An 11,323-nucleotide genomic window follows, 5' to 3' on the forward strand; every position below is an offset into this window, starting at 1 on the left:
TAAGAAATATATATTATTGTGATAAAGTATTCCTTGTAGAGCTTTCATAATTTGTTGATTATTCATTATGCTCTAGTGTCGCAAGACACGTGCCTCTCCGAGTTGATTAACAACACTCCCTTTGTATCCCCACAACAGATAATTACTAAATTTTCATCCAAGCCTTTTTTAAGCTGAAGACTTATGCGTAAGTTTCCACTGTGTTCAAGAGGCACTGTGCCTCGTATGTCTTCCGGTAACAAACTAAAAACAAACACTGTCCTTCCTTTCCTAAAGCTATCGTAATCAAACAAAGTGTAATTTTCTACTCCTAAACTATCTAAAATATCATAATAAACTCTCGTACACTCGTGGGGAAAAGAAACCGTATTTTTATACATATTCATACCATTGACAAAGACTGTTAGTTCAGACAAATTAGCATTCTTGAAATACAAGCCATTTTTATTATATACACCCGAAAAGGCCCCCATGTCAGCCATAACGATATATAAACGCTCTGGAATGACATTTCCCCACGGTTGGTCACAGACAATACTTGTCTGCTGTTTGCCGAGAACCAGATATTTATATAACGTCTTGTTAAATATTGTACGCGTTATTTTTTCTGTCTCTAATTCTTTATTTAATGCAAGCAATGCTGACGGATAGGGTTGGAGTCTGGTAACCCAAAGTTTAGCAAAATCAATATGGGCACGCACAGCACTCCCATCGCCGTCAGTGTTCAAATACCAAGCTTCGTTAGCTAACTCAAGCCTTATTCTCAATGGGATGTCGTCGCATAAATACTGATCACAAGAAGTAATGTCCGACATTAATGGGAAGGTGAGATGACGACCGTGATCTTTGATATCTTTTAAATGTCTCTTTTATTTGCTTCCAAGGCTAGTGAAGTATGCGGCGTCATAGGTTTCAGCTACGCCTGCTCCACCCAACCTGTTATCTTTGAGGAGGTTTCCTATTTCTCCGAATGATTTGAGTTTTAACGTGGAGAAGGTGGTGAGCATTTTTAGGAATGACCAGTAATTAAAGTATGGGTTACTTTCAACCATTTAATCGCCTACATACACCTGAATTGATTTGAACATGGTATTAGCAGTGCCATTGCAGAATTCGACATTGACAGCCTCCTCGACTTTTGTTTGTCCATCAGCTTGAGTGACACTAATTTCAACTCAAGAATTAATTTAGCAAGATCGATAAATGCCCCCTTCACCCCCGGCACGCGGAACTCTAGGTACTTATCTTTTAACCGGGCGTGGCTGGAGAAATTTACAGGTAAAATGTCGACAAGAGTTTTAGACCCAATAGAGCTCTCAACCTGGCGTTGTCTGTTGATTCTTGGGAATTCGTCAACCACACTGAGCGCATAATCAGAAATCGGAACGGAGGGAGCGGCGGAGGCCATGCTGTTGTCGCTTTCGTCGCCCGCTATATACTAATGGAGACACTGGTCGCGGGAGCGGGCGACGTGTTAACTTGATAAGAGACCACTCGCTAAAAAAAAATGGCAAGCCCACGCGCGCGCGCAGGTCAGAATGTTTCCACCCCCCTTTTTTTTTCATGAGTGTCCACCTCACCTCCACATTACTAAATTATATCAAACACATCTCTGTTCTTTCTCTTGCAACCACTTTTCCTTTTATTTTTTATTTCTTCTTGTTTCGCGAAGTAACTTCTTTTTTTTCCTCCTTTAATAATTCTAGCACCTACGTCACTTAAGGCTTCAATACCTCTTTTCTTTAAAGCGCCTCTCACACTTCTTTGTCCACTGCTCACATCCTGGATAACATCTTGAGTAAACTTAAGCGCTGAGGGCTTAACGGTTCTGAATAGAAAGGGCATTACACTCTTGGCTAGGTTTGCGAGCGTACTAAAAATACCACCACCTCTTTGATGTAGTCTTGCAGGATGGGCGAAATGCACAATTCGAATATTGCCAAAACCACCCCCCACCTGATGTGGAAAGCTACTCAAAAGACTTGAAAATTCACCCTCCGTAGGCGGAAGAAACACTGTTCGCGACGATGACTGCATGACCACTAGTTAAAAAAAATATAAAACGTCATTTTTATAGTTACACAGTGGTTTGTGTCTGTCGCCCATCCCCGGCAGTTGGGGCTTTCGTGGGGAGATTCTTCGTCCCCTCTTCCTGCCCCAAGAGCATTACCTTAACGTTATTCAAATCTAGTTGGTGGGCACAAGATCTTAGCTTCTTCAAGTAGGCCACGTTCCATTCATGATCCATCTTTCCCCTTCGTCCTACGCCGGTAGGAAAAATGACTTTTCGAATGTTTTTTTTTCTGCTTTACATAATCACCTAGCTCACTGAGGCAACATTTAAAATTATCGCGTCTGCTTTGCTTGGTGTCCGACATTAAACCGTTCACATAATGCATATCTCTGCTGGTTTCAATAAAATATCTTGACACGTCATTATATTCTACAGAATCACCCTGACAAAATTGCGTCACCATACCCACCACAATGGGATAATTTGATTCCGCGGGTGGTTCCTTCACTACCAACGACCCCACATTCGGTCTGTCACTCCAAACGACTCTGTTCAAATTATAAAGTTGTTTCCGATTTTCTAAGAGATTAGCATAGCCATACACTTCAGCCAAGTCCTTGGCTATACCGCTAAGTTTAAAACTGCTGGCGTTGATGGTGGCTACTAAACACACAATGTCGTCAATGAACTGGCGATCGGTCATTCGCCCCTTCACAGGAATGATGTGATACTCTGACATGTTTATAGAAAAAATATATATTAATTATCGCTCTTACGCCTAGTGTCTCCCTGTCCCGCGAGGTCATAAATTATAAGTGTCTATATCCCACCCTAAAACAAAATCCTTTTTATACGCGATAATTCTCCCACGTCATACCCGGCATCCGCGCGGGGGCGGAGAAAGAGGGCGTGGGGCGTGGCTTTGCCCGAATTGGGGCACTTCTCCTTCCTCCCCCACCACCTCCTCCTCCAAACAGTTGCTTCCTTGCCTTATTATTGCGTATAAATGAGGGATTTAAGTTTGTGTTGTGGAAAAGCATTTTAATAAATGGTATATCACCAGCTTTGAAACCTAACTTGCTGTTGACGTCACTTAAGGTTTGCAATATATCAATGACGTTAAAATTATTAATGGGACTCAAAAGATTGCCGTTTGTACCCCATGTAATTCCTGGAGTATGTTTCATGAGAGCTAAGAAAGCTTTGGCATAATCCCTTTGAGTTGCTTTCATTCTAACATCAATCCTGTTATCTATGGGCGGATTCGAATCGATAGTATTTGTGGGGAACGTCGAGCGAGGACCTATGGCCGCTATATAGATGGCGGGTGGTTGTTTTGGGTTAATACATCTTGCAGCGCACGTCTCTTTATATTTTTTAATGCAGTTGACGCCTTGACCGTCGAACCCGACAACGGTTTCCGCACTCTCTTTTCTTTTTTTTCCTCGTCCGTCTCTCTGTTTCGTTTTATGTTACGGCTCCCCGTAGAAGACTTGAGTAAAATTGTTCTGCTGTTGATTTCGGGATGAGACAATATTCCTTCATTTTGTTAAAAGACCAGTTATGACACTAGCTGCCAGAGGTAACAGCACAGAGAGCATAGCACCGCCCCGCTGTGTTCCTTATGTGTTTTTTTATATTTGTTCAGGGATTTCACAATCTTTGTATTTCGCATAAGATTAGTTTTTAGGAAATTTAGAAACACTTCTGACAAGCAATCTATATGTTTCTTGTTCAACACCGCAATTACTTTTTTCCGCTTGTCGGGGGAGAGTTTAGCCAACAACAAAACAAGATCCTTGTGAACAAAGGCGAGGGGAGGTGCTTTTTTTTTTTCTTCTTGTTGGTGAATTCGAGGTCAATAGGAAATATCTTGAGCGTCTATCCAACAGTCTTGACTCGGATCATAACCCAACCAAGATACAAAATATTGTTTGCGACCGTTCACCACTCTCGATTTTTTTATGATGATGGGGAAATGTCCGGTAGCTGAACTTTGATAAGCTCCTCTTTGTAAAACAAGCCTTGGATGGGTTGATTGGATAAATCTTGCAAGGTATAACCCAATGGGGATTGTCGATAATCCACGCTTGCAATTTTAAATATTTCTTCTGTGTTTTGGATATGAAAGCCTCGGTTAAATTTAGAAGCTTTATCCGCGCCCACGAGTCGAACGTGGTCCCCGATGTTCAGCACACGACTGGCTTTACCTTGACGCTTTTCTCTGTTTTTATAATTATGCATTTTCTTAAACTGACGAATGATTCCTCGCGGGTCCTTCATGGCATGTACTTCGGCTGGGGTTTTTCCTAGACGTGCGTGAGGCGTACGGTTATAGCTCTCGAGTACCTTCTGCAAGATGGAAATATACTCGAGTTTATTGTGAGCCGTCATATACCTATATATTCGACCTTTCAGAGTTCTGATAAATCGCTCAGCAAGGCTGCTTTTTATCTCTTGGGAGTAAACGCTGTACATTTTTTTGTCTTTACTTTGTAAATAGGTTTGAAGTGGACGATTATAGAACTCTTTACCTCGGTCAACACAGAGCCTAGAGACCCCACTGAAAGCGGCGTCTTCCTCTAGCAATGTCTTCATTGCCATTACCATCGACTTTGCATCTTTACGTTTAAGAGGCAGGGCTTTGGCGTACCTTGAAAATGCATCAACGCAGACTAAGATGTAATTATGACCTCCATTAAAGCGGAACAATTCTTTCATGTCTGCGAAATCTGCTGCTATGATAAATCGCGGTTTGGGACGGAGAATAGCGCGTCGCTTAAACTTATGGGGTTGTATCTTATGTAATGTGTGTGTTCTGCAACCTTCCATAAACTGTTCAGCATCGCGCATAGAAACGTCGGGTTCAATGGCTCTCGCTGCTAAAATTAAAGGCCTCACTCCACTTAAGCCTCCAGGTACTTGAGGGTCTTCATAAAGTGACTTTAAAAGCCGGGTCTTGGACGGGGCTAGCATATCGCTCACTCTCTCCACGAGTACACAACCTCACAGGAGCCGTCGTTCGCTATATTTGATCTCAGCGGTAGGACCTCGGGGGTAGTAATACACACATCAGCCAGCAGATAGCCGTAAGGTTTTCCCGCAACAGCTCGCTTGTAGATACTGAGAAATGCCTTGGCTCTGTCACGACCATATAATTGACGACCTAGAAGTTCAATTTGACCAAGATCTCTTTGTTTAAGCAAAACGAAATGAGTGCAATTGAGGGATATGCTTCGCGCATACTTTCCCTGCATAAATAAGTTCTGAGAAATGAGTATGGAGCTAAGGCCAAGATGTCTGCCTTTAATAAAAACATTGACGACGCTTTCATCATTGGCAGCGCGTAAAAAGTTATCGTCATATACTACTAACATAGATTTATTTTTCTGACAGAGATCAATTTCCCGTTCTGGGTCTATAATGTCCTTACTAAGTACTACTTTATTTTGCAGCTCTGGCAAGTCTTGAATGGGATGATGTGTTGCACCGCAAATAAGAACTCGATAGAATTTGTCACAATATTTCCGCACAAGTCGCGTCACTAGCTGTGTTTTCCCAGATCCTGACGCACCGGCCACAAATATCCTCCCTCCTCGCTCGCGCGGAAATAAATCGATAAGGTCTTCCCCATAACACTCTTCCATAGCCAAAGTCTCGCGATGAGTGAGCGTTTTTTTTGCTGGCCCACTGATTTTAAAAGAGAGGGTGGGTGGGTTTAATGCGCAAGACGATCGTTGCGGATCTATTTTCTTCAAAGTATATTTTTCGTCCATACTGATCCGTCACCACTACCGCCACTGAATCTAAAGCATTTTTCGCCAACTTTTTATACAGAGGTCTTTGCACTGAGTAATAATTGTTACTCCCACCGTAAGGGAGAGTGGCTAAAATGTTCACAGTTTGGCTAGCAAATCGCGTGGGCTGGATTATGTCGCAATAGAGGTGGAAATAGTCTACGTCGGCGTTGGGAAATCGGCATTTACCTGGCGAAGTGAGTAATGTGACTCCTCATCCGTGACGAATATATCATAGTAATGATTAGGAATAAATCCAAGAATAGCCGCCGATCTGGGCTTAAATAACAAACTTATTTTGCAATAATTTAGATTATCGCAGCCATCTATAGAGCGTTTGTGGTAGCATACAACATTTTTGGTCCAACTCAGTATTCCGCGTTCTCCATCAAAATAATCATTATAATTTGTAAACCCAAACACTCCATTTAAAATAGCTTGCCAGTATGTATTAAGGTCAGCCACAATTGCGCTTATTTGCTTGCTCGTTATATTTTTCGAGGGAGACAGCGAGTACCGTAACTGTTTTCCTGAGGTGTCATTGAGGGTTTCTGTGTAAACTTCCACTATGGCTTCTTTGTCTTCTCGATGGAGGGTGTATACTTCTCTAGGAATAAAAGTACCGTGTAAGGCAACCTGATAATCTCGGTCGGGGTGTAAATTTAACGGTATGATTTCATTTTTAAATGAACCCGGCACGTTGTCGGGATAAAGATCGCGGCTGCCTAGGCTACTAAGGTATATTATATGTTCGTCCGCGCTCGTCATGTTTGCGATAAAGACTGAGCTTGTTATGGTTTAGGCTTTAGCTTTTAAGTAACAGATCAATGATTGATTTTAGCGCGAGCTCTGTCGCCGTTACAGCCACTCGCGTGAGCTCCTTTGCCTGAAACCCAGCCCGGTGGTGGAGGGAATCTCCATGCCATTCTCGGGGGTGGGGAGGGCGAGGATAAAGGCGACCGTGGAGATGATGTTGACGCTGCTGGTAGCTGGCGCGATAGGAAGACATTGGTTTCTCTCCTTTTTCTTTTGTTTGATCGATTAATGTTCTCTACGTTGTATTTCCTATATCTTTTTATCCATAGATTACACGCCACTGGTCTAGTTCCATGACTATACACGCCCTCATCACCACTTTCACTTTCACTTAAAGTATCCCCGACAACATTATGAGTAGTAGTAGTAGTAGTAGTAGCAGTAGTAGTAGTAGTAGTACTAGCAGTGGTAGCAGTAGTGGCGCAACTGGTAGAAGCAGCTTGAGATGTCCTCCGCATTTGACGCAGATTCTCAGGTAAATCAGGGTGGCCATAAGCTCTCGTAAAAACACGAAAAGGATTACCCGGCATGCTGTTATCAGAGAGCAGATGCACTCTTTTGTTGTCTAATGCACTTAAAGTTGCCTTCTCAATGGAGGTAATGCATACCTGACCTTTCAGGGTGCGGATGCTATAGAGGCGTGCCTTATCCACCCCCACCCCTTGCAGTACCTGTCTGTATTTTTCATGATTATAGTTTCTCAAACTATAGTGAGGTACGCCTTTAGCTTTTTTTTTATTTTTGCATCCTCGCCGCTTGAGGGATCATGCAATTTGATAGAGTACATCCTAGGTTTCAGGATAGAAGCACTTCCTTTATATGGGCTGCGCCCACTTCTGACTTGACATACCCTGCTTGACCTTTCTTGGAAGTGTCATAGGCGGGGTGGGTGGTGGGGTAACTAAAGTTACTAAAATCCATTATGGATTTTATGAGTGGAAGCGAATAAAATTCACTAATGTCTTGGAAGTTAGAGATGTAAATGGCGGCCGAATCTGTGTCGCCGACATTCTCTGCGCCACAGGCTTTTCGAATTGTGTGGTAATAGAAGTCGTACATTTCAACCTTAGAAAGCTCCAAAATCTGGTAACCAATGTAATTTGGTTGGTTGATGCAAATGTTCTTCCTTCCTCGAACAACAAGGACTCTGTCGTTACTAAGAGGTATGAGTCTCTTGAATAATGGGTCTCGTAACCTGCGCCGTAGTGCTGACTTGGAGGTTACAATGTCTGTATTTATGCTATATTTGACTGGATCCATAAGGGTTCGACCAAATATACTATTTGAAATGACTTTATAGGCTTTCTGTAGGATTTTACTGCTGGCCTCGCGTCGTGCTTTGATGTTACCCTCCATAAACTCTTTAAGAAATGTGGATTGGGTAAACTGATAGATATCGCGGATTTCTGCATTTTTACCTCCCATTCCCAAGTAAAACTGCAACATGGGTAGCGTGGTGAGGACACCATTCTGAGCGCAATGCGATCCAACAAGCTTTCGCGTCACCCTAGGGAGTTGCCATCCTGTTTTCGCCATAAATGCCTTGCTGTGTTCAGACAGGTGTTGCTCGCTATCTATGTCCATGTGGTGGATGTGTAAGGGAAACTCATCCGTTGACCTAGCCACATCGGGCTCAATTGGGTGTAAGTCGCAGCGAAACCAGTACCCCACGCTTCCACTCGTCTCCACATTTGCTATGTCATGAGTTCTTAACCACTTCTTTCTTTCTTCTACCGATATTTTTTTTTTCTCTCAGGAAGCGGCCTACACATTACTGTAGGATACAGACTATTCTTATCTAAATAGACAATGTGTGTTGGGGTGTCTCGTTCGGGGTTGAAATCAGGATTATTGTGATGGTTATTTGCAACTGCCTGTGGTTGGACTACTGTAGTAAAACCTCCTCTTACATTGTCTCTTACAAGAGATACAAATCTGGATCGCTCGGCTGTTCTATTTTGGCTTCTGTTGATTTTAAGAAGCTGTCGAAAGCGTATCCGGGGAGAGACAATGTGTTATATCTAATCCATATGTTTCATGCAACACGCTTCGCCATTTCTGTAGAATGTCAGCAAGCAACCCTACATCTACTAGAAGGTATGCGCGCATGTAGTCTTTTAAGGTTTGACAACCCCGGGCATTCCACACTGCTTGCGCGTGGCTGTACTCCTCACTTACGCTGCGGCTTTTAAGCCTGCTATAAAAATCTTCAATGTCTGGAAGTGACTGACGTGCTAATTTGTCAAAATCAGCGACGAACTCGTAAGGAAAACATTGCTTTCCTGTGAGGAGGAGCTCACGCGCTGGTGCGGGGAAATGATTAATAAGCGCTCGAGTGACAGGTAGAGATTCCCCTGAGGCAATATGTTCTGCGCTGAGATGGGCCAGACTGCCTTCAAGAAAGGCTCTCGCGTCGAGAAACTTTATATTGTCCACATCTACCCTCAAAAAACGTAAGCCCGCTTTAGTGATTACGTTAGTTTTCTCCCTATGGAAACTCTGTCGGTCGGCTTCTTTCAGTATCAGGCTCATATCATAAGTCATGTGAAAGGCAAATGTAGGAAGTTGACAGCGGTTACTGACACATAATGTATTGCATCTTCTACATAATGCACCAAGATAGTTTGGGCCAGGTCTGATATGATCGTGATGGCGGTGTTTGTCTTTTGTATTCTGAAATTCTTTCTTACAAATCTGACACGCCGTCTGACGTTTGAAATCAATTACCGCCTCGGGGGTTAGGACCATGCCATATGTTTTCCCTTCCTCTTTAATTTTCCTCCAGGAGGAGGCCAGGTTCTTGAGAAAGTGCGACGGTGCATCTCTCCCGCAGTAATTCTGTTTGCAAACTACAGAGCCCGTTGAATCCAAGATGCAGAAGGCGTACGCCATGGCTCTGTGCTGATTGATAACGTGGCTGTTGGATTCAGAGTCGTCAAGAATAGCCTCAAAATCAAAAAAGGCAGTGTGTGATGGTGGATATGTTTTACCGCTGTCAATGAATTGCAGCACTGCTTTTGAGGTGGGGAATACAAGTTTCTGCTGAATCTGACAACTGACTTCATGTTCCTTAAGTCGGCTTTGTCAAAATATCCAGTCAAGCAGTTTTTGCAATATCTTGAGTAATGATTCAGCGTCTGGCCTTTTAAGCGCCGTTTATGACCTCTCATAAATGCTGGCATGAATTTTGCGAATTTTTTTTATGAGGGCAAAATGTTGCCCATCCAGTAATAATAAAGCAACATATGTCCCACTAGCTGCACCTTTCCGGGTTACATAAATCTCGTGCCTAGTCCCGCCCCAACTATTTCCGCTCTTCCGACGCTTTCTTTGGCGCCCCTCCTCCTCCTCCTCCTCATCATCATCATCATCATCATCATCATCATCATCATCATCGTCATCATCATCATCATCAATGGGGGCTACTGCGTACACATAAATGGAGAGCTTATTCATCCGCTCGATTAGCGCAATATCTTCCCACGCTAGAGGGAAATCTATATCTGGCACAGTCACTAATTTCTTGCATTGTCTCAGTGTTTTTGTTTTGCCAGGAAGGTCCTGAATTTTAGGATATTTTTCCAAAAGAGCGCGAGCCGCGAGACATTGCACGAGACAGCAGCCTTCCTCGCCCGAAGGGTTAAAAATGGTGCGAGCTCCCCGGAAGCCCAATGGTTTATTGACGCGTATGCCTATCGCCGCTCGATGACCTGTTCTACCTAAGATTACTTTAAACATGCTAATTTCCAGTATCATGAAACCTGAGCCTTCTACTTCATTCAAATGTCTTTCCAAACGTTCCGCCATGTACTGGACTACGTTTTCTACAAAACGCGGTACCTCGCCTTGGGTAATGAGCTCTGATGGAAAAAACATATAAAACGGCCTAATATCCTCTTCCTCGCCCAATCTCACAAGTTTGATTCGCATTTCAGCATACGCCTGACTTGGGGGGGAAGATGATCCATGGCTTCTATCTCATCACGTAGTATTTTAATAAATTCTACTCTGTTGTTTCTAAGAAAGCTCTGTGGATCGCTAGCGTCATCTGGAGGTATACTAAACTCTAAATAAAGTAAATCGCCCTCAAAGGCGTATTCCCTTCTGATGACTTCTGCGCGCTGACTCTCAACATTATCTTCATCAGCGGGTGGTGTGTCACTACCAATATTGCTGTCACCAACGCCCCCTTCCTCCTCGCTGGCAGCGGGACACCCACTTCCACCCCCGCTTTGTTGGCTAACCTCATCTTTGCTTGCAACTGGACGGGCGTCTCCACTCCCACGTTGCTGGGCGTCAGCCTCCACCCTCTTTTCCCCCTCCGCCCTTTCTCTGACAGGGGTATATGCGCTAAACCCCCTGTCATCATCATTATCATCATCATCATCATCTTCATCATCATTAATAGCATTGTCGCTACAATCTTCGCCCTCTTCCTCCCCCTCCTCCTCCTCCTCCACCTCCTCCTTCTCTCCGTTCTCCTCCTCCTCTCCGTCCTCCTCCTCCTCTTCCTCCTCCTCTTCGTCCCATTCTCCGCCGCTGCTGATAGTAATGTTTAGAAATTTATCTAGCTCCTCCTTTCTCTTTTCATCGAAACTCAAGCAAACATCCTCTTCCTCCTCCTCCTCCTCCTCCTCCTCCTCCTCCTCCCCCTCCTCCTCCTCCTCCTCGCCACTGTTGATAATAATGCCCATGA

Source organism: Eriocheir sinensis, unplaced genomic scaffold (genome assembly GCF_024679095.1).
Source record: "Eriocheir sinensis breed Jianghai 21 unplaced genomic scaffold, ASM2467909v1 Scaffold3, whole genome shotgun sequence".
NCBI lineage: Eukaryota > Metazoa > Arthropoda > Malacostraca > Decapoda > Varunidae > Eriocheir > Eriocheir sinensis.